This window comes from Arachis hypogaea, chromosome 13 (genome assembly GCF_003086295.3).
Source record: "Arachis hypogaea cultivar Tifrunner chromosome 13, arahy.Tifrunner.gnm2.J5K5, whole genome shotgun sequence".
In the NCBI taxonomy this organism is placed as follows: Eukaryota; Viridiplantae; Streptophyta; class Magnoliopsida; order Fabales; family Fabaceae; genus Arachis; species Arachis hypogaea.
The window spans coordinates 77,019,022-77,039,103 of record NC_092048.1 but is presented as its reverse complement, the minus strand read 5'-3'; the positions used below and the strand labels follow the sequence as shown (position 1 = coordinate 77,039,103).

General features: G+C 37.3%; 1 non-coding gene across 1 annotated transcript; it reads right to left on the bottom strand.

Annotated features, from left to right (window-relative positions):
* Window positions 1-17,376: 17,376 nt before the first annotated feature.
* LOC112738612 (small nucleolar RNA R71) lies at window positions 17,377-17,483 on the bottom strand. The gene has a single exon (XR_003169562.1). It is a non-coding gene; the product is annotated as a small nucleolar RNA R71 (small nucleolar RNA).
* Window positions 17,484-20,082: the final 2,599 nt, after the last annotated feature.

Below are 20,082 nucleotides of genomic sequence, written 5' to 3'. Positions count from 1 at the left end.
TGCCTCTGCAAACGGGATCTTTATTTCAAGAGTCCTGAGGTAGTCTGCAAAGCGGGCAAATTGTTTATCCTGTTTCGCTTGGCAGAGTTTCTAAGGATAAGGCATCTTGGCTTTGTATTCCTCAACCTTAGTTGCTACAGGTTTATTTCCTATAGAGGTAGGTTGAGAAGCCTTCTTAGGAGGGTTACAATCAGCACTTATAGGTGTCTGATCCCTCACTGGCGATTGAACACCAGGAGTATAGGTTGGATGGGCATTTAACGCAAATTTTCCACCCTTTTTTGGTGTTTGAACGCCAGAACTGGGCAAGGAATGGGAGTTTAACACCAACTTTTCTCCCTTTTCTGGCGTTTGAACGCCAGAAGTGGGTATCCACTGGACGTTTGACGCCAATTTTTCACCCTTTTCTGGCGTTTGAACACCAGAATTATTCCTCTCTGGGCTCTTGTTGTCCTCAGAGGGATTTTGGACAGTGGTTTGGTCATCCTCTATCAATTGTTTCTTTCTTGGCTTTCTGCTACTTTGAGCTGAATTATTCAATGTCTTCCCGCTCCTTAGATGAACAGCTTAGCATTCTTCCGTTATCTGTTTAGATAGTTGCTGTCTTGTCTGAGTCAACTGTGCTTTCATATTCTTGTTAGCATTTTTAGTGTCTTGGAGTATCTCTTTGAATTCTGCTAATTATTTTGTCATAATGAGCAATTGCTGATTAAGTTCAACAATTTGTTCTTGAGGATTAGGATCAGTAGTTACTGCCCTAGCCTCTTCTTTTATGGAGGACTGACTGCTTGAGTACAGATGTTGATTTCTAGCAACCGTATCTATGAGTTCCTGAGCCTCTTCAATCATCTTTCTCATGTGTATAGATCCACCAACTTAGTGGTCTAGAGACATCTGGGCTCTTTCTGTAAGCCCGTAATAGAAGATGTCTAGCTGCACCCACTCTGAAAATATTTCAGAGGGACATTTCCTTAGCATCCCTCTGTACCTCTCTCAGGTATTATAAAGGGATTCATGATCCTCTTGTTTAAAGCCTTGGATGTCCAGCCTTAGCTGTGTCATCCTTTTTGGAGGGTAAAATTGATTCAGAAATTTGTCTGATAACTGTTTCCATGTTTTTATGCTTGCTGTGGGTTGGTTATTTAACCATCTCTTAGCTTGATCTTTTACAGCAAATGAAAACAGCAATAATCTGTAGACATCCTGATCCACTTTTTTATCACGTAATGTGTCAGCAATTTATAACAACTATGCCAGAAACTCAGTAGGTTCTTCCTGTGGAAAACCAGAATACTGGCAATTTTGCTGCACCATGATAATGAGCTGAGGATTTAGCTCAAAACTGCTTGCTTTGATGGGAGGTATACAGATGCTACTCCCATATGCAGCTGTAATGGGGTTAGCATATGACCCCAGAGTCCTTCTGGACTGTTCATTTCCACTTATGTCCATGATGGAGAAAAGGGAATTGATATGAATTACAAATAAATTATATTTTTTATTTTTATTTTATTTAATTAAAGGCAACCAAATAAAAAGAAAGAAATAAAATAAAATAATTGGAAAATAAAATATATGTTTCGAAAATTAAGAGAAAAAGTAAAATAAATAAAAAGATAAATACATAATTCGAATGCTAAAATGGCTAATTAATTAAAAAGATTTGAAAAAGATATGATTTTAAAATTTTAAAGATTGAAACTTTCTTAACAAGGAAACACCAAACTTAAAATTTTTCAATCGAAATAGTAAAATAGGACAAGAATTTCGAAAATTATGTCTAAAAGGAAAAAAGATTTTGAAAAATTTTATAAAAAATTTTCAAATTTTGAAAATTGAAATTTGAAATAAGATAAAAGATAAGATTTTGAAAAAGATATGAATTTTGAAATTGAAAACTAAGATAAGATAAAAATTTTAAAGTAAAAATCTGAATTTTTAAAGGGAATTTTCGAAAATTCAATAAAAAAAGAGAAAAGATATTTTTGAATTTAATGAGGAATGAGAAAAATAATAAAATGACACCAAACTTAAAATTTTTAGATCAAAACAAAGAAAATAAAAAAAAACATTGAATGTCAAGATGAACACCAAGAACACTTCGAAGGTCAAGATGAACACCAAGAACAAATTTTGAAAATTTTTAAGAAAATAAAGACACCAAACTTAAAAATTTTTATACTTTGGACACTAATAATTCGAAAAATTGAAAGAGAAGTAAAAACATGCTATTGACACCAAACTTAAAATATAAAACTAAACTCAAATAAAAGACTCAAATTTAGTGACTCTAAACCAACAAAAATAAAGTATTCCTAATCTAAGCAACAAAATAAACCGCCAGTTGTCCATACTCGAACAATCCCTGGCAATGGCACCAAAAACTTGGTGCACGAAATCACAATCACACTTTTGCAATTCCGCACAACTAACCAGCAAGTGCACTGGGTCGTCCAAGTAATACCTTACGTGAGTAAGGGTTGATCCCACGGAGATTGTCGGCTTGAAGCAAGCTATGGTTATCTTGTAATTCTTAGTCAGGATATCAGTAATGATCCTTAGTTTTAATTGTAAAAGGTAAAAGAACATTAAATAAATACTTAGTTTTGGAGATGCTCTGTCCTCTGAATCTCTGCTTTCCTACTGTCTTCTTCTTCACGCACGCAAGGCTCCTTCCATGGCAAGCTGTATGTTGGTGGATCACCATTGTCAATAGCTACCATCCATCCTCTCAGTGAAAATGGTCCAAATGCGCTGTCACCGCACGGCTAATCATCTGTCGGTTGTCACTCATATTGGAATAGGATCCATTGATCCTTTTGCGTCTGTCACTATGCCTAACACCCGCGAGTTTGAAGCTCGCCACAGTCATCCCATCCCAGATCCTACTCAGAATACCACAGACAAGGTTTAGACTTTTCGGATATCAGGAACACTGCCAATTGATTCTAGCTTATACCACGAAGACTCTGATCTAAACCAGGAGGCTAAGAGATACACACTCAATCGAAGATAGAACAGAGGTGGTTGTCAGGCACACGTTCATATGTTGAGAATGCTGATGAGTGTCATGGATCATCACATTCACCATGTTGACGCACGAGTGACTATCTTAGAATAGAAACAAGCGTGATTGAATGGAAAACAATATTAATTGCATTAATCCATTGAAACACAGTAGAGCTCCTCACCCCCAACCATGGGGTTTAGAGACTCATGCCGTAGAAGATACAAATTCATAAATAAAATGTCATGAGGTACAAAATGAATCTCTAAAAGTGGTTTTTATAATGAACTAGTGACCTAGGGTTACAGAAAATGAGTAAGCTAGAGTAGTTAGTGTAGAAATCCACTTCCGGGGCCCTCTTGGTGTGTGATTGGGCTGAGCATTGAAGCTTTAACATATAGAGACTTTTCTTGGAGTTAAATGCCAGCTTTTGTGCCAGTTTGGGCGTTTAACTCCAGCTTTTATGCCAGTTCTGGCGTTTAACACCAGAATAGGGTAGAAAGTGGGCGTTTAAACGCCAGTTTGCGTTATCAAAACTCGGGCAAAGTATGGACTATTATATATTGTTTGAAAGCCCAGGATGTCTACATTCCAAAGCAATTGAGAGCGCACCAATTGGGCTTCTGTAGCTCCAGAAAATCCATTTCGAGTGCAGGGAGGTCAGAATCTAACAGCATCTGCAGTCCTTTTTCAGCCTCTGAATCAGATTTTTGCTCAGGTCCCTCAATTTTAGCCAGAAAATACCTGAAATTACAGAAAAATACACAAACTCATAGTAAAGTCTAAAAATGTGATTTTTAAATAAAAATTAAAAAATATGATAAAAAATAATTAAAATATACTAAAAACATAATAAAAACAATGCCAAAAAGCGTATAAATTATCCACTCATCAACCATACTAAGTGTTCAGAGCTACTGGGGAAAGGTCACCACAAAGTGTCTGACCTCAAAGGGTGAGAGTTACCAAGGTCATGGCATGCCTGCAATCTAAGAAGGGCGCCAGGCCGAGATCTAAAAGATTGCCCGACCTAGAAGGGTAAGCACTAACGTGCACACACTCTTATTCATATCTTACTTTTATTATATAAAGTTTGCAGATTCCCCAAAAAGTTTCCTACCAAATGCATTAATCTGAGCGCAAAAATTCACTGCCTGATCACGACAAGGTCGGCGGGGTGAAAACCAAATTCACCGCCCGATCATGATAAAAGTCGGCAAAGATGAAAATAGAATTCATCGCCCAATTTCGACAAGGTCAGCAAAAAAGTGAAAGCAAAATTCATCGCCCGATTACAAAGCTACAGATCGGCAGAAAGTAAAAATCAAATTCACTGCTCGATCACGATAAAGACCAACAAAGATGAAAACCAGATTCATCAAAAGGTCGACCAAACAAGGATCAAACTCAATTTCTACAAAATCGGCAAAGATGAAAAGCGGCAAAAACAGAATAATGCAAGAAGTTATCGAAAGTGATCCATAGAAAGGACTTGACGAGGTCTTAATAAAAATGGGTTGCTAAAAAAAACTTAAAGACAGGCCGATGTAAAGAAGTCGGACCAGTCGACCACAATAACCAAAGTTATAAAAAGTAAATCCTTGGAAAGAGGCCTGGCCAGCCCTAATAAAGAGGATTACTAGAAATAACTTAGAAGGGACCGACATGATGAAGTCAGCCCAAAAAAATCACAAAGTTATAAAAGTAATCCATAAAAGAGACCTGACAAGGGTCCAAATGAAATGGATTACTAAAGAAATAACTTAGAAGGGATCGACATAATAAAGTCGGCCTGACAAAACTACAAAAGTTATAAAAAGTAATCCCTAAAAAGAACCTGACAAAGGTCCAAATAAAGTGGATTACTAGAAATAACTTAGAAGAGACCGGCAAGAAGAAATCGGACCAACGAAAGCTACAGCTTGGATCGACAAGAGAAGTCGGACCAACGAAAGCTAAAGAAGGATCGACAAGAGAAGTCAGACCAACAAAAAACGTGCGCTAAAAGGGACATAGCTCCGCCCAAAAAGCCACGGCTCCACGACAAGGCTATCAAAATTGTTCAGACCAAACTAAAAAGGTTCTACCAAGAACACTAAAAAGTTGTCGGACAAGTTAGCCCCAAAAGTCATCAAAAAAGATATAATCAAAAAGAGGTCGGACGGAAAAAGTACCAACATTCTATAAACATCTCACAAAGGCCAAGGCTAGCTTTCAAGACCAAAGCTAGAAGTGCTTCGCTGAAAAGTATGAAGTCTTGAAAAAAAGACACTACTTAAAAAACCAAAAGCACGGCCTCAAAGACGGAGCTAAAAAGTCATCCAAACAAAAAGGTTCCCCATCGAAACACTACCTAAAAAGTTGTTGGATTATGACTAAAAAGCCCGAGCAGTGAAGACAAACAAGTCAGAAGAAGGCTGAAAAGACCTCTCAACAAAGGGCAATACCAGACTCGCACAAAGGAGAAACTACTCAAGATCGACCAAAGTCAGGATGCTTGAGCACGACTTCCTCAAAGAGATCGAAGCTCTGAAAGCACGATCTCACGGAAAGGTCCGAACTCAAGCAGAGGCAAAGTCGTATAGGTCGATGTCAGCTAAGAACAGGGGCCAGTACATTTCCCAAAAAAGAACAAGCCAAAAGGTTGGAAAACAACTTAAAGCTCAAATGTGCTTAGTTAAAAGGGATACAACTCTGCTCAAAGAAGGCACAATCTCAAACAGGGCTACGAACGTCATCCGAGACTAAAAAAGGTTCTATATAAAAAACACTAAAAAGTCATTGGACAAGTCACTAAAAGCCCGAATATCAAGCCGGAAGGATAACTTTGCCAAAGCAAAAGGTTGTCAACACAAACTTAAAGCAATGCGTGATCCAGAAGGTAAGGGTAGAAAACCCACACTACCACTCAAAAGAGGTCGGACTGGGAAGTACCAAACCTCTAGAAAACCTACAAGGATTGCAAAGCAATGAAGAAATAAGCCAGACAGATGCTTGAGAACGACTCCCTCAAAGGGATCGAAGCTAAGAAGCACGACCTCACAAGGAAGATCGAAGCTCAAGCAGGGGCACTGTTCATACATCGGTTCGAGCTATAAAGGACCGGGTTGGCCGACCTCTTAGAAGGTTGGCCCATATCTGACCTCTTAGAAGGTTGGCCCATGTCTGACCTCTTAGAAGGTTGGCCCATGACCGACCTCTTGGAAGGTTGGCTCATTACCGACCTCTTCACAAAGAGCTCGGCTAAATCGCCATAAGAGGCCCAAACAGGCCCAAACAAAGGAACACACCCCAAATCTAAAGGCAGCCAAAGCCCAGAAAGATAAAGGCAGTTCCCCTTACAGATAAGATGACTTCACTCAAAGATAAGATAAGATAACTATCTTATCTCTAGAAAGGTCACTCCACACCATTATAAATACATTGGAGCACCCAGGTATAACTCATACTCTGATTCTACAAAATACCTATTCAATACCATTGCTAACTTAAGCATCGGAGTCCCTTGCAGGTACCCCCATCCTTCGGTGACGAAGGATCAGCAGCATAGCCAGTTCAACAAGTCGGACACGACAGCCTCGGCCACCACCTACCGGCCGGACACATCATCTCTGACCAGCACAGAAGATCTCGTTCGAGATCGACCTACAGTTTCAGGTAACCCTCAAAATAGGTATCGACCTCTCCACACTTAAAGATTGCACCGTCCTCGGTGCATGCTGAGATGTGCAGGTGGACGGGCTGCTACAACTGATGCTTTTCTCTAGAGATTGTGCAGATGGACTTGTCTGTTGCCCTATATAGTAGTTTCTCTTTCTCTTTCTCGGTGACTATCCTGAAAGAAGAGGAAAAAGAAGAAAAGTAACCCAGAAATAAAGATAAGAAAATAAATAAAGTATGGGTGGGTTAATAATGCCAAATAATAAGGGTCTCAATTATATGGTAGCTACAACATGCAAGTGAGAAAACAGTATAAGCAAATGGCATATCAATTAAATTCATGTCAATGCAAAAAGAGTACAATTATCATAAAAGATTAGCATTGACTTAAATAATATTACCCAATCGGAACAGAACAAGTCATGAAGTACTAGGATAATGTAAGAAAAGATGCAACAGTTGAAGAAAAAAATTTAACACCAATGGAAAAAATAATAAATTTAGAAAAGAAAATAAAAAATATGCACAAAATTAAAATGCAATGAAGAAAAATTTGCAAATAAATTAAGTAAAATATAATGAAAGTGAAGAAGGATGAGAAGTTAAAGAGATGAAGAAGTAGAAAGGGATAAAGGAGAAAGAGAGAAGGAGGGAAGATAGAAGAAAAGAGAAAGGAATGAAAAACGGGATATGACGCGCGCGCGCAGGGAACGCGTGGGCGTGAAAACTGCATTAACCATGTGACGCGTATGCGTCGCCAACGCATACGCGTGGGTGGTCTGAAAGTGAAAGGACACGCACGCATCAGGGATGTGTACGCGTGGGTGATTTTGTGCCTCTAGCACAGTACCAGCCCTAGACCATCACAACTCTATGTTCAGTACGCTTTTACGCCGATTTTCATGCCCACGCGTACGCGTCGCTGACGCTTACGCGTGGGTTGAACTTTTTGCAGGAGACGTGTACGCATGGGGTGGCTTGTGCGCCACGCACCCCTCCCGCGCGTCTCTCGTTCAACCCTCTGTTCATTAGCGCATATACATGCGACGCGTGCGCGTCGTAGACGCTTTCGCGTCGATCACCCTTTTTTCTTTTTTTTTTATATTTATTATGCAGTATGCAGAATGCAAAATGCAGATGCTGATGCAGACATTATGAATGAACACTAAGAAAAATAGAATAAAATAAAACTAGGAATAAAACAAAACAAAATAAAACTAAGACTGAAAAAGAACGATCATGCCATGGTGGGTTGTCTCCCACCTAGCACTTTTAATTAAAGTCCTTAAGTTGGAAATTTGGTGAGCTCCTTGTCATGGTGGCTTGTGCTTGAACTCATCTTGAAACTGCAACCAATGCTTGGACTTCCAATAAGCTCTGTCTATTCCATGTAAATTTCCCAAACCTTGATGGAGTTCTTCACAAGCTTTGACTCCCAAAGTTGATCTTCTTGTATGCCGGGATCCCAAATCTTGATTCTACACCCGTTTTCAAGTTGATCATCATGGTTCCGTCTGGGTGGCAAGCACTCTGAATTCTTTACGGAGTACCAAACTCTTCTTTTAGATCTAACCAAATTATCACCAGTTGAGCCCTTACATCTAGCTCTTGAAATATTAACCTTGATGAGCCTTGATTTGCAACTCCAACCACTAAACATTCTTCTCTTACGCTTAATTCCACAAAGATTCCTAAGTTGACCATCCGTTTCTAGAATACCATACTCAAATGGGACAGTAAAGCGAATAGAGATAAGCTTTACCCACTCAAGTGAATGAGTAGATGGCATCCTAGGTAGAGAAGTCTCCGACATTCTTGACAAAGCGTACTTAACTCCCGTCCATCCTTTTCTAAGGATTTTCACTTCCACATCATTCTCAGACTCAATCAGAGAAGAGTCTTCATATTCAAGGAGTTCATTTGCGGATGTAGATTTATCACTAGGAGGACTTAATGCATGATCCTCATCACCAAGGGAACTTACTTTTTGATCTATCCCATCCAAGTCTTCATAAGGAATATGCCATGGAGGTTGTGCACTGGCCTTCTTGACATCAATTTCAATCTTATTGGAGGAGTACTCTACAATTCTAGATTCCCATGGGGGTTCAGCATCTCCTAAATCTTCAACCACTTCTTCCTATGCAACTATTATGGCTTCTTCCACTTGTTTCAATACAAAGCCATGTTCCTCATTGTCCACTGGAGTTTCTAGTGTCTCCTTCACGCTACTCTCTTCTTTTGATTCTCTACATGTAGCCATGGGAGTACTTTGAGTGCTCAGATGTTGGGAAGCTAATTGATTTACTACCTTGGTCAAGGTAATCACAAATTCTAGTACTCCCCGTTCCATCTCTCTTTTCCCTTGAAGAAGAACACCAAGAGTGTCATGCATTGAAGGTTGAGGTGGATATGAGGGCTCATTACTTGGGAGGAAAGGTTCATGATAAGAGGGTGGTTCATCATAATAAGAATGTTGTGGTTCATCACTCTCCATCTTTTCCACTTGTTGCACAACACACTTCAATTCTTTGTTCTCAAGTTGAGATTCTTTAGCCATGAAAGCTTCGGGTGCTATTCGGTTTATCGCTCGGTCCAATTGACGCAGGGTTACTTGAAATTGATCCACTATTTCTTTGAGACGATCCCTTGACTCTTGTTCTGCTTGGATATCATAAGTAGGACCATAAGGCTCTTGGATTGATGGATATGGATGTGGTGTATATGGAGGTGGTGGTTCTTGGGAGTAATTGGGTTGGAATTGGGGTAGATCTATGTATGGCTCATATGGTTCATAGGGTGGTTGATATGGTAGATAAGGGTTAGGATCATGTGATGGTGTTTGGTACTAGGGGGCTTGTGAGTATGGTGGTCTAGGGTTGTGTTGAGGAGGTGGTTCATAAGCATATGGTGGGACTTGTTGGTAACTACAAGGGGGTCCACCATATTCATCATCTTGATATGCACTCTAGAATGACTCTTGACCATAGTAATTTGGTGGAGGTTGGTTGTCATGAAAAGGTCCACCATAACTATTGTCTTGGTATGCATCATATAATGGTTGTTGGTTATTGCGCATTGGAGGGGGTTGTTGCCAAGTGGGTTGATCAAATCCTTGTGGCTCCTCCCATCTTTGATTCTTCCAATCTTAATGCCTATTTTCATTATATTTTCCATTCCTTACAATAACATTGGAACAAAACTTGAAACCAGAGGGGTGAGAATTCATAGTAGTTAAAGAAAATAAAAACTAATAAAAATTAATGAAAATAAACTCCTAAAACAAGAAACACTAACAAAGAAACGAAAAAGCAAATATTTACAATAACCAATAATAAGGCACACGTTTGCAATTCCCCGGCAACGGCGCCATTTTGACGAAACGGATTTTCTGTCGGTAAAGAAATTCACAAATAAATTCTCGTTGCTAGTATAGTTTCTAAACCAACAAAGAATCCTTTCGTACAAAAATTGTGGTTGTCACTTAAGCAAACCCAATAAAATTTATAACCGAAGTATTTAAACCTCGGGTCGTCTCTCAAGGAATTGCAGGGAAGTATGATTTATTAATAGTTATGGAAAAAGGTATATTTTTGGATTTTTGAAATAGGGAACAAGGAAATAAATTAACAATAAAGTAAATTAATTATCATGAACACCCTTGCAAGGTATAAGAACTGGAAATCCCATCCTAGTTATCCTTATCAGGTGTGATGAGAATTGTTTATTGCTCCCACTTAGTTAACCCTTACTAAATAAAAGAAAGTCAAGTGGACTAATCAATTTGATTCCTCAAGTCCTAGTCAACTCCTATGGAAAGACTAGCTTTAGAGGGATCCAAATCAATCAGCAAATTCCAATTTTCAATCAACAGCTGAGTTTGATAACTCAGGTGTCACAATTTACTCAACCAAAGCAAAGGGGGAAAATCTAAATTAAATTGGAAGCATCAATAACATGAATTTGAAGAAAGCAATCTTAAATCTGAAATACCTCAATGTGTATTAAATAAGAAAATCAATCCTAACATGGAGTTCATAAACCAATATTAACAAACTAAAATAATAGAAAAAATAAAAGTAGAAGATAAATTAAAGTAAAGGAACATTGAACCTGAAATGAAGAAGAAGTAGACCTAACCTTTAAGAGGAATCCTAATCCTAAATCCTCTCTCTCTAGAAACTACATCTAAAACCTAACATTGTGAATATGAAAGTTGTATCATGAATGAAATGATTCCCCCACTTTATAGCCTCTAATCTGTGTTTTCTAGGTCGAAAACTGAGTCAAAAACAGCCCAGAAATTGCCCCCAGCAATTTCTGATACGTCCAGCACGCGGAAAAGTCACGCATATGCGTTGTCCACGTGTGAGCGTGGATTAGATTTATGCTAGGTTACACGTGCACGTGATCCACGCGTGTGCGCTTCAAGGCAGCCATAGCAAATTATATATCATTGCGAAGCCCCAGATGGTAGCTTTTCAACGCAACTAGTCATTTGGACCTCTGTAGCTCAAGTTATGACCGTTTGAGTGCGAAGAGGTCAGGGCTGATAGCTTTGCAGTTCCTTCAGTTTCTTGTATTCCTTCCACTTTTGCATGCTTCCTTTCCATCCTCTAAGCCATCCCTGCCCTGTAATCTTTGAAAACACTTAACACACATATCAAGGCATCAAATGGTAATAAGAGATGATTAAAATACACAAATTAAAGACTCTAGGAAGCAAGTTTTCAACCATAGAACAAAACTAGGAAGGAATTGTAAAATCATGCAAATCATATGAATAAGTGTGCAAGGACTTGATAAAAGCCACTCAATTGAGCACAGGATAAACCATAAAATTCACAAATAAATTCCCCGGCAATGGCGCCATTTTGACGAAACGGATTTTCTGTCGGTAAAAAAATTCACAAATAAATTCTCGTTGCTAGTATAGTTTCTAAACCAACAGAGAATCCTTTCGACAAAAGTTTGGTTGTCACAAGTAACAAAACCCAATAAAATTTATAACCAAAGTATTTAAACATCGGGTCGTCTCTTAAGGAATTGCAGGGAAGTATGATTTATTATTGGTTATGAGAAAAAGTGTATTTTTGGGTTTTTGAAAGGTTGAACAAGGAAATTAAATAGCAGGAAAGTAAATTAATAACTAGAAAAACTCTTGGCAGGGTATGAGAACTGGAAATCCCATCCTAGTTATCCTTATCAGGTGTGATGAGAATTATTTATTGCTCCCACTTAGTAACCCTTACTAAATAAAGGAAAGTCAAGTGGACTAATCAACTTGATTCCTCAAGTCCTAGACAACTCTTATGGAAAGACTAGCTTTAGAGGGATCCAAATCAATCAGCAAATTTCAATTTTCAATCAACAGCTGAGTTTGACAACTCAAGTGTCACCAATTACTCAACCAAAGCCAAAAGGGAAAAATCCAAATTATTTATATCATAAATAAAAGAAAGCAATCATAAATTTGAAATACCTCAAATTGCATTAAATAAAGAAATCAAATCAAACATGAGAATCCATAAATCAAATTGGGAAAATAAACAAACTAAAGTCATAGAGTAAATAAAAGTAGAAGAGAAACTAAATTAAGGGAACATTGAACCTGGAATGAAGAATTACACCTAACCTAAGAGAAATCCTAATCCTAAAACCTAAGAGAGAGGAGAGAGCCTCTCTCTCTAGAAACTACATCTAAAACCTAAAAATTGTGAATATGAAAAGTTGTATTCATGAATGAATTGATTCCCATACTTTATAGCCTCTAATATGTGTTTTCTGGGCCAAAAACAGCCCAGAAATTGCCCCCAGCGACTTCTGATACGTCCATCACGTGGCAAAGTCACGCGTACGCGTCGTCCATGCGTGAGCGTGGATTGAATTTTCGCCAGGTCACGCGTGCGCGTGATCCACGCGTGCGCATCGCCTATCTTCGGGGCAGCTATAGCAAATTATATATCGTTGCGAAGCCCCGGATGTTAGCTTTCTAACCAAACTGGAAATAGGAAACATGTTTTCAATCATAGCCCAAGATTAGGAAGGAAAATGTAAAACCATGCAATTAGTATGAATAAGTGTGCAAAGACTTGATACAAACCACTCAATTGAGCACAAGATAAACCATAAAATAGTAGTTTATCAATCTCCCCACACTTAAACGTTAGCATGTACTCATGCTAAGCTCAAGAGAAGCTATAAGAGTGAAAAGGAATGGTAAGACTTATGAAATGCAACCTATCTATATGAATGCAACTATATGCTAAGATGTTTCTATTTACTTGGTCAAAAGTAAACAAGTGCTCCAAGACAAACATGAATCAAATTTCACTAATTCAAATCATACAATAGAAGACAAGTAAACTTGTAAGAAGATAGTTCATGAAAGCAGGGAACATAGAATCAAGCTTTGAACCCTCACTGGTAATGTATATGCACTCTAATCGTTCAAGTGTCTAGGGCTAATCACTCTATTCTTCTCTAGTCATGCTTTCTAAAAATTTATTCTTCATCTAACCAATCAACGAATATTTAGTATACCAATGCACACACTTAATATTTAATATCTAAAAATTTGTTCTTAATCGACCTCTGATGAGCGGATAATTTATACGCTTTTTGGCATTGTTTTTAGTATATTTTTAGTAGAATCTAGTTACTTTTAGGGATGTTTTCATTAGTTTTTATGTTAAATTCACATTTCTGGAATTTACTATGAGTTTGTGTGTTTTTCTGTGATTTCAGGTATTTTCTAGCTGAAATTGAGGGACTTGAGCAAAAATCAGATTCAGAGGTTGAAGAAGGACTGTTGATGCTGTTGGATTCTGACCTCCCTGCACTCAAAGTAGATTTTCTGGAGCTACAGAAATCAAAATGGCGCGCTTCCAATTGCGTTAGAAATTAGACATCCAGGGCTTTCCAACAATGTATAATAGTCCATACTTTGGCCGATTTTAAACGACGTAAAAGGGCCTTGAACGCCAGTTCTATGCTGTTGTCTAAAGTTAAACGCTAGAAACACGTCACAAACCAGAGTTGAACGCCAGAAACACGTTACAACCTGGCGTTCAACTCCAGAAAGAGCCTCTGCACGTGTAACATTCAAGCTCAGCCCAAGCACACACCAAGTGGGCCCCGGAAGTGGATTTATGCATCAATTACTTACTTCTGTAAACCCTAGTAACTAGTTTAGTATAAATAGGACTTTTTACTATTGTATTAGACATCTTATGATCTTCGGATCATCTTTGATCACGTTTTGGGGGCTGGCATCTTGGCCATGCCTGAACCTTTCACTTATGTATTTTCAACGGTAGAGTTTCTACACTCCATAGATTAAGGTGTGGAGCTATGCTATTCCTCAAAGATTAATGCAAAGTACTACTGTTTTTCTATTCAATTCAACTTATTCCGCTTCTAAGATATTCATTCGCACTTCAACCTGAATGTGATGAACGTGACAATCATCATCATTTCCCCAGGAACGCGTGCCTGACAACCACTTCCGTTCCACCTTAGATTGAATGAGTATCTCTTGGATCTCTTAATCAGAATCTTCGTGGTATAAGCTAGATTAATGGCGGCATTCATGAGAGTCCGGAAAGTCTAAACCTTGTTTGGGGTATTCCGAGTAGGACTCTGGGATTGAATGACTGTGACGAACTTCAAACTCGCGAGTGCTGGGCGTAGTGACTGACGCAAAAGGAGGGTGAATCCTATTCCAGTATGATCGAGAACCTCAAATGATTAGCCGTGCTGTGACAGAGCATTTGGACCATTTTCATAAGAGGATGGGATGCAGCCATTGACAAGGGTGATGCCTCCAGACGATTAGCCATGCAGTGACAGCGCATCGGACCATTTTTTCCAGAGAGGATAAAAAGTAGCCATTGACAACGGTGATGTCCTTACATAAAGCCAGCCATGGAAAGGAGTAAGATTGATTGGATGAAGACAGCAGGAAAGTAGAGGTTCAGAGGAACGAATGCATCTCTATGCGCTTATCTGAAATTCTAACCAATGAATTACATAAGTATTTCTATCCTTATTTTCTATTTATTATTAATATTCGAAAACTCCATAACTATTTGGTATCCGCCTGACTAAAATTTACAAGGTGACCATAGCTTGCTTCAAGCCGACAATCTCCGTGGGATCGACCCTTACTCACGTAAGGTTTATTACTTGGACGACCTAGTGCACTTGCTGGTTAGTTGTATCAAAGTTGTGAATGAAAAACGATTTATTAAGACGTGCGTACAGAGTTTCTGGCACCGTTGCCTGAGATCACAATTTCGTGCACCAAGTTTTTGGCGCCGTTGCCGGGGATTGTTCGAGTTTGAACAACTGACGGTTCATCTTGTTGCTCAGATTAGGTAATTTTCTTTTTGTTTTATTTTCAAAAATTTTTCAAAAACCTTTCAAAAATTTCTTTTCTGTTTTCGAAAAAAAATGTTTTCAAAAATATATTTTTCTTCAGAATTTTTAAGAATGAATTCTAGTGTTTCATGAAGCATGTTGAAGCTTGACTGGCTGTAAAGCCATGTCTAATCCTTTTGGATAGGGGCTTCCAGCCATCAGCATAGAGGCAAGTTAATTTGATAAGTAATGAGCAGTATATTCTGATGTTACATGCTAAAGCTTGACTGGCTATTAAGCCATGTCTAACCCTCAGATTGGAGCTTTAGACTAACATGGCAAGATTCTTGGAATTCATATTAAAAATTTTGGAATCCTTTTTTTTCTTTTTCATATAATTTTCGAAAAACCAAAAAAATTAGAAAATCATAAAAAAATCAAAAATATTTTGTGTTTCTTGTTTGAGTCTTGAGTCAGAATTTAAAGTTTGGTGTCAATTGCATGTTCATCTTGCATTTTTCGAAAAATTCATGCATTCATAGTGTTCTTCATGATCTTCAAGTTGTTTTTGGTAAGTCTTCTTGTTTGATCTTGATGTTTTCTTGTTTGGCATCTTTTCTTGTTTCTCATATGCATTTTTGTATCCATAGAGTCTAAACGTGAAAGATTTCTAAGTTTGGTGTCTTGCATGTTTTCTTTGCATATAAAAATTTTCAAAAATAAGTCTTGATGTTCATCTTGATCTTCAAAGTGTTCTTGGTGCTCATCTTGACATTCATAGTGTTCTTGCATGCATTCCTTGTTTTGATCCAAAAAGAAAAGAGAAAAACATGAAAATGATGTTTTAATTTTTTCTCTCTCATCATTAAAAATTCAAAAATAAAAAAAATATCTTCCACTTTTTCTCTCTTAAAATTTCGAAAATTAGATTTGACTTTTTCAAAAATTTTTAAAATCTAGTTGTTTTTATGAGTCAAATCAAATTTTCAATTAAAAAAATCTTATCTTTTTCAAACTCTTTTTCAAAAATCAAATCTTTTTCATTTTTCTTATCTATTTTCGAAAATCCCAAAAATATTTTTCAAAAATATTTTTCTTAATTTTACATCATAATTTCGAAAATGACATCATCAATTAATGTTTTCATTCAAAAATTTTAAGTTTGTTACTTGCTTGTTAAGAAAGATTCAAACTTTGAGTTCTAGAATCATATCTTGTGATTTCTTGTGAATCAAGTCATTAATTGTGATTTTAAAAATCAAATCTTTTTCAAAACTAATTTCAATCATATCTTTTCAAAATATCTCTTTATCTTATCTTTTTCAAAATTTGATTTTAAAATATCTTTTCTAACTTCTTATCTTCTTATCTTTTCAAAATTGATTTTCAAATTTGTTTCAACTAACTAACTAACTTTTTGTTTGTTTCTTATCTTTTTCAAAACTACCTAACTAACCCCTCTCTCTCTAATTTTCGAAAATATCTTCTCTCTTTTTCAAAATTTCTTTTTAATTAATTAATTATTTTAATTTTTGATTTTAATTTTCGAAAAAAATTTACTAACTTTTTTCAAAAACTATTTTCGAAAATCACTAACTCTTTTTCAAAAATTATTTTCAAAAATTATCTCTCTCTCTCTTATCTCCTTCTATTTATTTATTCATCTACTAACACTTCATCTCACCCAAATTCGAACCCCCTCTTCCATCTGTGTTCGAATTTTTTCTTCTTCTTTTCTTCTACTCACATAGGGACCTCTATACTGTGGTAAAAAGGACCCCTATTATTATTATTTTTCTGTCCTTCTTTTTCATATGAGCAGGAGCAAGGACAAGAACATTCTTGTTGAAGCAGATCCAGAACCTGAAAGGACTCTGAAGAGGAAACTAAGAGAAGCTAAATTACAACAATCCAGCAAGCACCTTTCAGAAATTTTCAAACAAGAAGAGGAGATGGCAGCCGAAAATAATAATAATGCAAGGAGGATGCTTGGTGACTTTACTACACCTAATTCCAATTTACATGGAAGAAGCATCTCCATTCCTGCCATTGGAGCAAACAATTTTGAGCTTAAACCTCAATTAGTCTCTCTGATGCAGCAGAACTGCAAGTTTCATGGACTTCCATCTGAAGATCCTTTTCAGTTCTTAACTGAATTCTTGCAGATATGTGATACTGTTAAGACTAATGGAGTAGATCCTGAAGTCTACAGGCTCATGCTTTTTCCTTTTGCTGTAAGAGACAGAGCTAGAGTATGGTTGGACTCTCAACCTAAGGATAGCTTGAACTCTTGGGATAAGTTGGTCAAGGCTTTCTTAGCCAAGTTCTTTCCTCCTCAAAAGCTGAGTAAGCTTAGAGTGGATGTTCAGACCTTCAGACAGAAAGAAGGTGAATCCCTCTATGAAGCTTGGGAGAGATACAAGGACTGACCAAAAAGTGTCCTTCTGACATGCTTTCAGAATGGACCATCCTGGATATATTTGATGAGCGGATATTTTATACGCTTTTTGGGGTTAATTTCATATAGTTTTTAGTATATTCTAGTTAGTTTTTCGTTTATTTCCATTAGTTTTTAGGAAAAATTCATATTTCTGGACTTTACTATGAGTTGTGTGTTTTTCTGTAATTTCAGGTATTTTTCTGGCTGAAATTGAGGGAGCTGAGCAAAAATCTGATTCAGGCTGAAAAAGGACTGCTGATGCTGTTGGATTCTGACCTCCCTGCACTCAAAGTAGATATTCTGGAGTTACAAAACTCAAAACGGCGCGCTTCTAATTGCTTTGGAAAGTAGACATCCAGGGCTTTCCAGCAATATATAATAGTTCATACTTTACTCAAGGATAGACGATGTAAACTAGCGTTCAACGCCAGTTTTCTACCCAATTCTGGCGTCCAGCGCCAGAAAAGGATTAAAAGTTGGAGTTCAACGCCAGAAATGGATCCAAACCTGGCGTTAAACGCCCAAAATAGCCTTATGCACGTGAATTGCTTAAGCCTCAGCCCCAGCACACACTAAGTGGGCCCCAGAAGTGGATCTCTGCACCATCCATCATAGTCTACTCATTTTTTGTAAACCTAGGCTACTAGTTTAGTATTTAAACAACTTTTAGAGACTTATTTTGTATCTCATGACATTTCAGATATACATTTTGTACTCTTTGACGGCATGAGTCTCTAAACTCCATTGTTGGGGGTGAGGAGCTCTGCTGTGTCTTGATGAATTAATGCAAGTATTTCTGTTTTCTATTCAAACATACGTATTCCTATCTAAGATATCCATTCGCGCCTAACTATGGAGAAGGTGATGATCAGTGACACTCATCACCTTCCTCAATCCATGAACGTGTGTCTGACAACCACCTCCGTTCTACATCAGATTGAATGAATATCTCTTAGATTCCTTAATCAGGATCTCCATGGTATAAGCTAGATTGATGGCGGCATTCATGAGAATCCGGAAAGTCTAAACCTTGTCTGTGGTATTCCGAGTAGGATTCAGGGATTGAATGACTGTGACGAGCTTCAAACTCGCGAGTGTTGGGCGTAGTGACAGACGCAAAAGGAGGGTGAATCCTATTCCAGCATGATCGGGAACCTCAGATGATTAGTCGTGCTGTGACAGAGTATTTGGACCATTTTCACAAGAGGAGGGGATGTAACCATTGACAACGGTGATGCCCCAACACACAGCTTGCCATAGAAAGACGTGCGTACGTGAATCAGAGAACAGAGGAAAGCAGAGATTCAGAAGACAAAGCATCTCCAAAACTCCAACATATTCTCCATTACTGCATAACAAGTAACTTTTAACCCATGCTCTCTTGTTCATTCGCAATTCAACTGATAAATATAATTGACTTCCTGACAAAGAATTGCAAGATAACCATAGATTGCTTCAAACCAATAATCTCCGTGGGATTCGACCCTTACTCACGTAAGGTATTACTTGGACGACCCAGTGCACTTGCTGGTTAGTGGTACGAGTTGTGAAAAGTGTGATTCACAATTCGTGCACCAAGTTTTTGGCGCTGTTGCCAGGGATTGTTCGTGTTTGGACAACTAACGGTTTATTTTGTTGCTTAGATTAGGAAAAATTTCTTTTTTTTGTTTAGAGTCTCTTATTATTGTCGTGTTAAAATTTTAGAATCCTTATTTTCTTTTTAAAATATTTTTCAAAAATAATTTCTCTATTAAATCCTGTGCCAAACTTTAAGTTTGGTGTTTTCTTGTTGATTTTTTTGTGTTTTTCAAAAATTTTAGTTTGGTTTTCTAAAAATTTTAAGTTTGGTGTTCTTCCTTCATGTTCTTGTGTTCTTGTGAGTCTTCAAAGTGTTCGTGAGTTTTCCTTGTGTCTTGATCTTAAAATTTTTAAGTTTGGTGTTCCTTGGTGTTTTTTCTCCAAAAATTTTCGAAAACAAGGAGCATTAGATCTAAAAATTTTAAATCTTGTGCTATCTTATTGTTTTTCTCTCTCTTCTTAAAATTCAAAAATATCTTTTCTCTCTATTTTAAAGCATCTTTTTCGAAATCCATTTTTAAAATTTAGATTTTTATTTCAAAATTTAAAACCTTTTTCAAAAATCATCATATCCTTTTCAAAATCTCTTAACCACTTTCTCTCTCCTCACTTTTTCGAAAATCTTTCACTCATTTTTATTTATTTTATTTTGATTTATTTTGATTTCGAAATAAATAAATAAATAAATAAGTAAAAATAATTTTTATATCATCTCCCTTTCTCCATCATGGACCTAAGCGGAAATGAACAGTCCAGGAGGACTCTGGGGTCATATTCTAACCCCTCTACTGCTTCATATGGGAGTAGTATCTGCATACCCTCCATTGGAGTCAGTAGCTTTGAGTTGAATCCTCAGCTCATTATCATGGTGCAGCAAAGTTACCAGTATTTCGGTCTTCCACAGGAAGAACCTACAGAGTTTTTGGCACAGTTTCTACAGATTGCTGACACAGTACATGATAAAGAAATAGATTAGGATGTCTACAGACTATTACTGTTTCCATTTGCTGTAAAAGATCAAGCTAAGAGGTGGTTG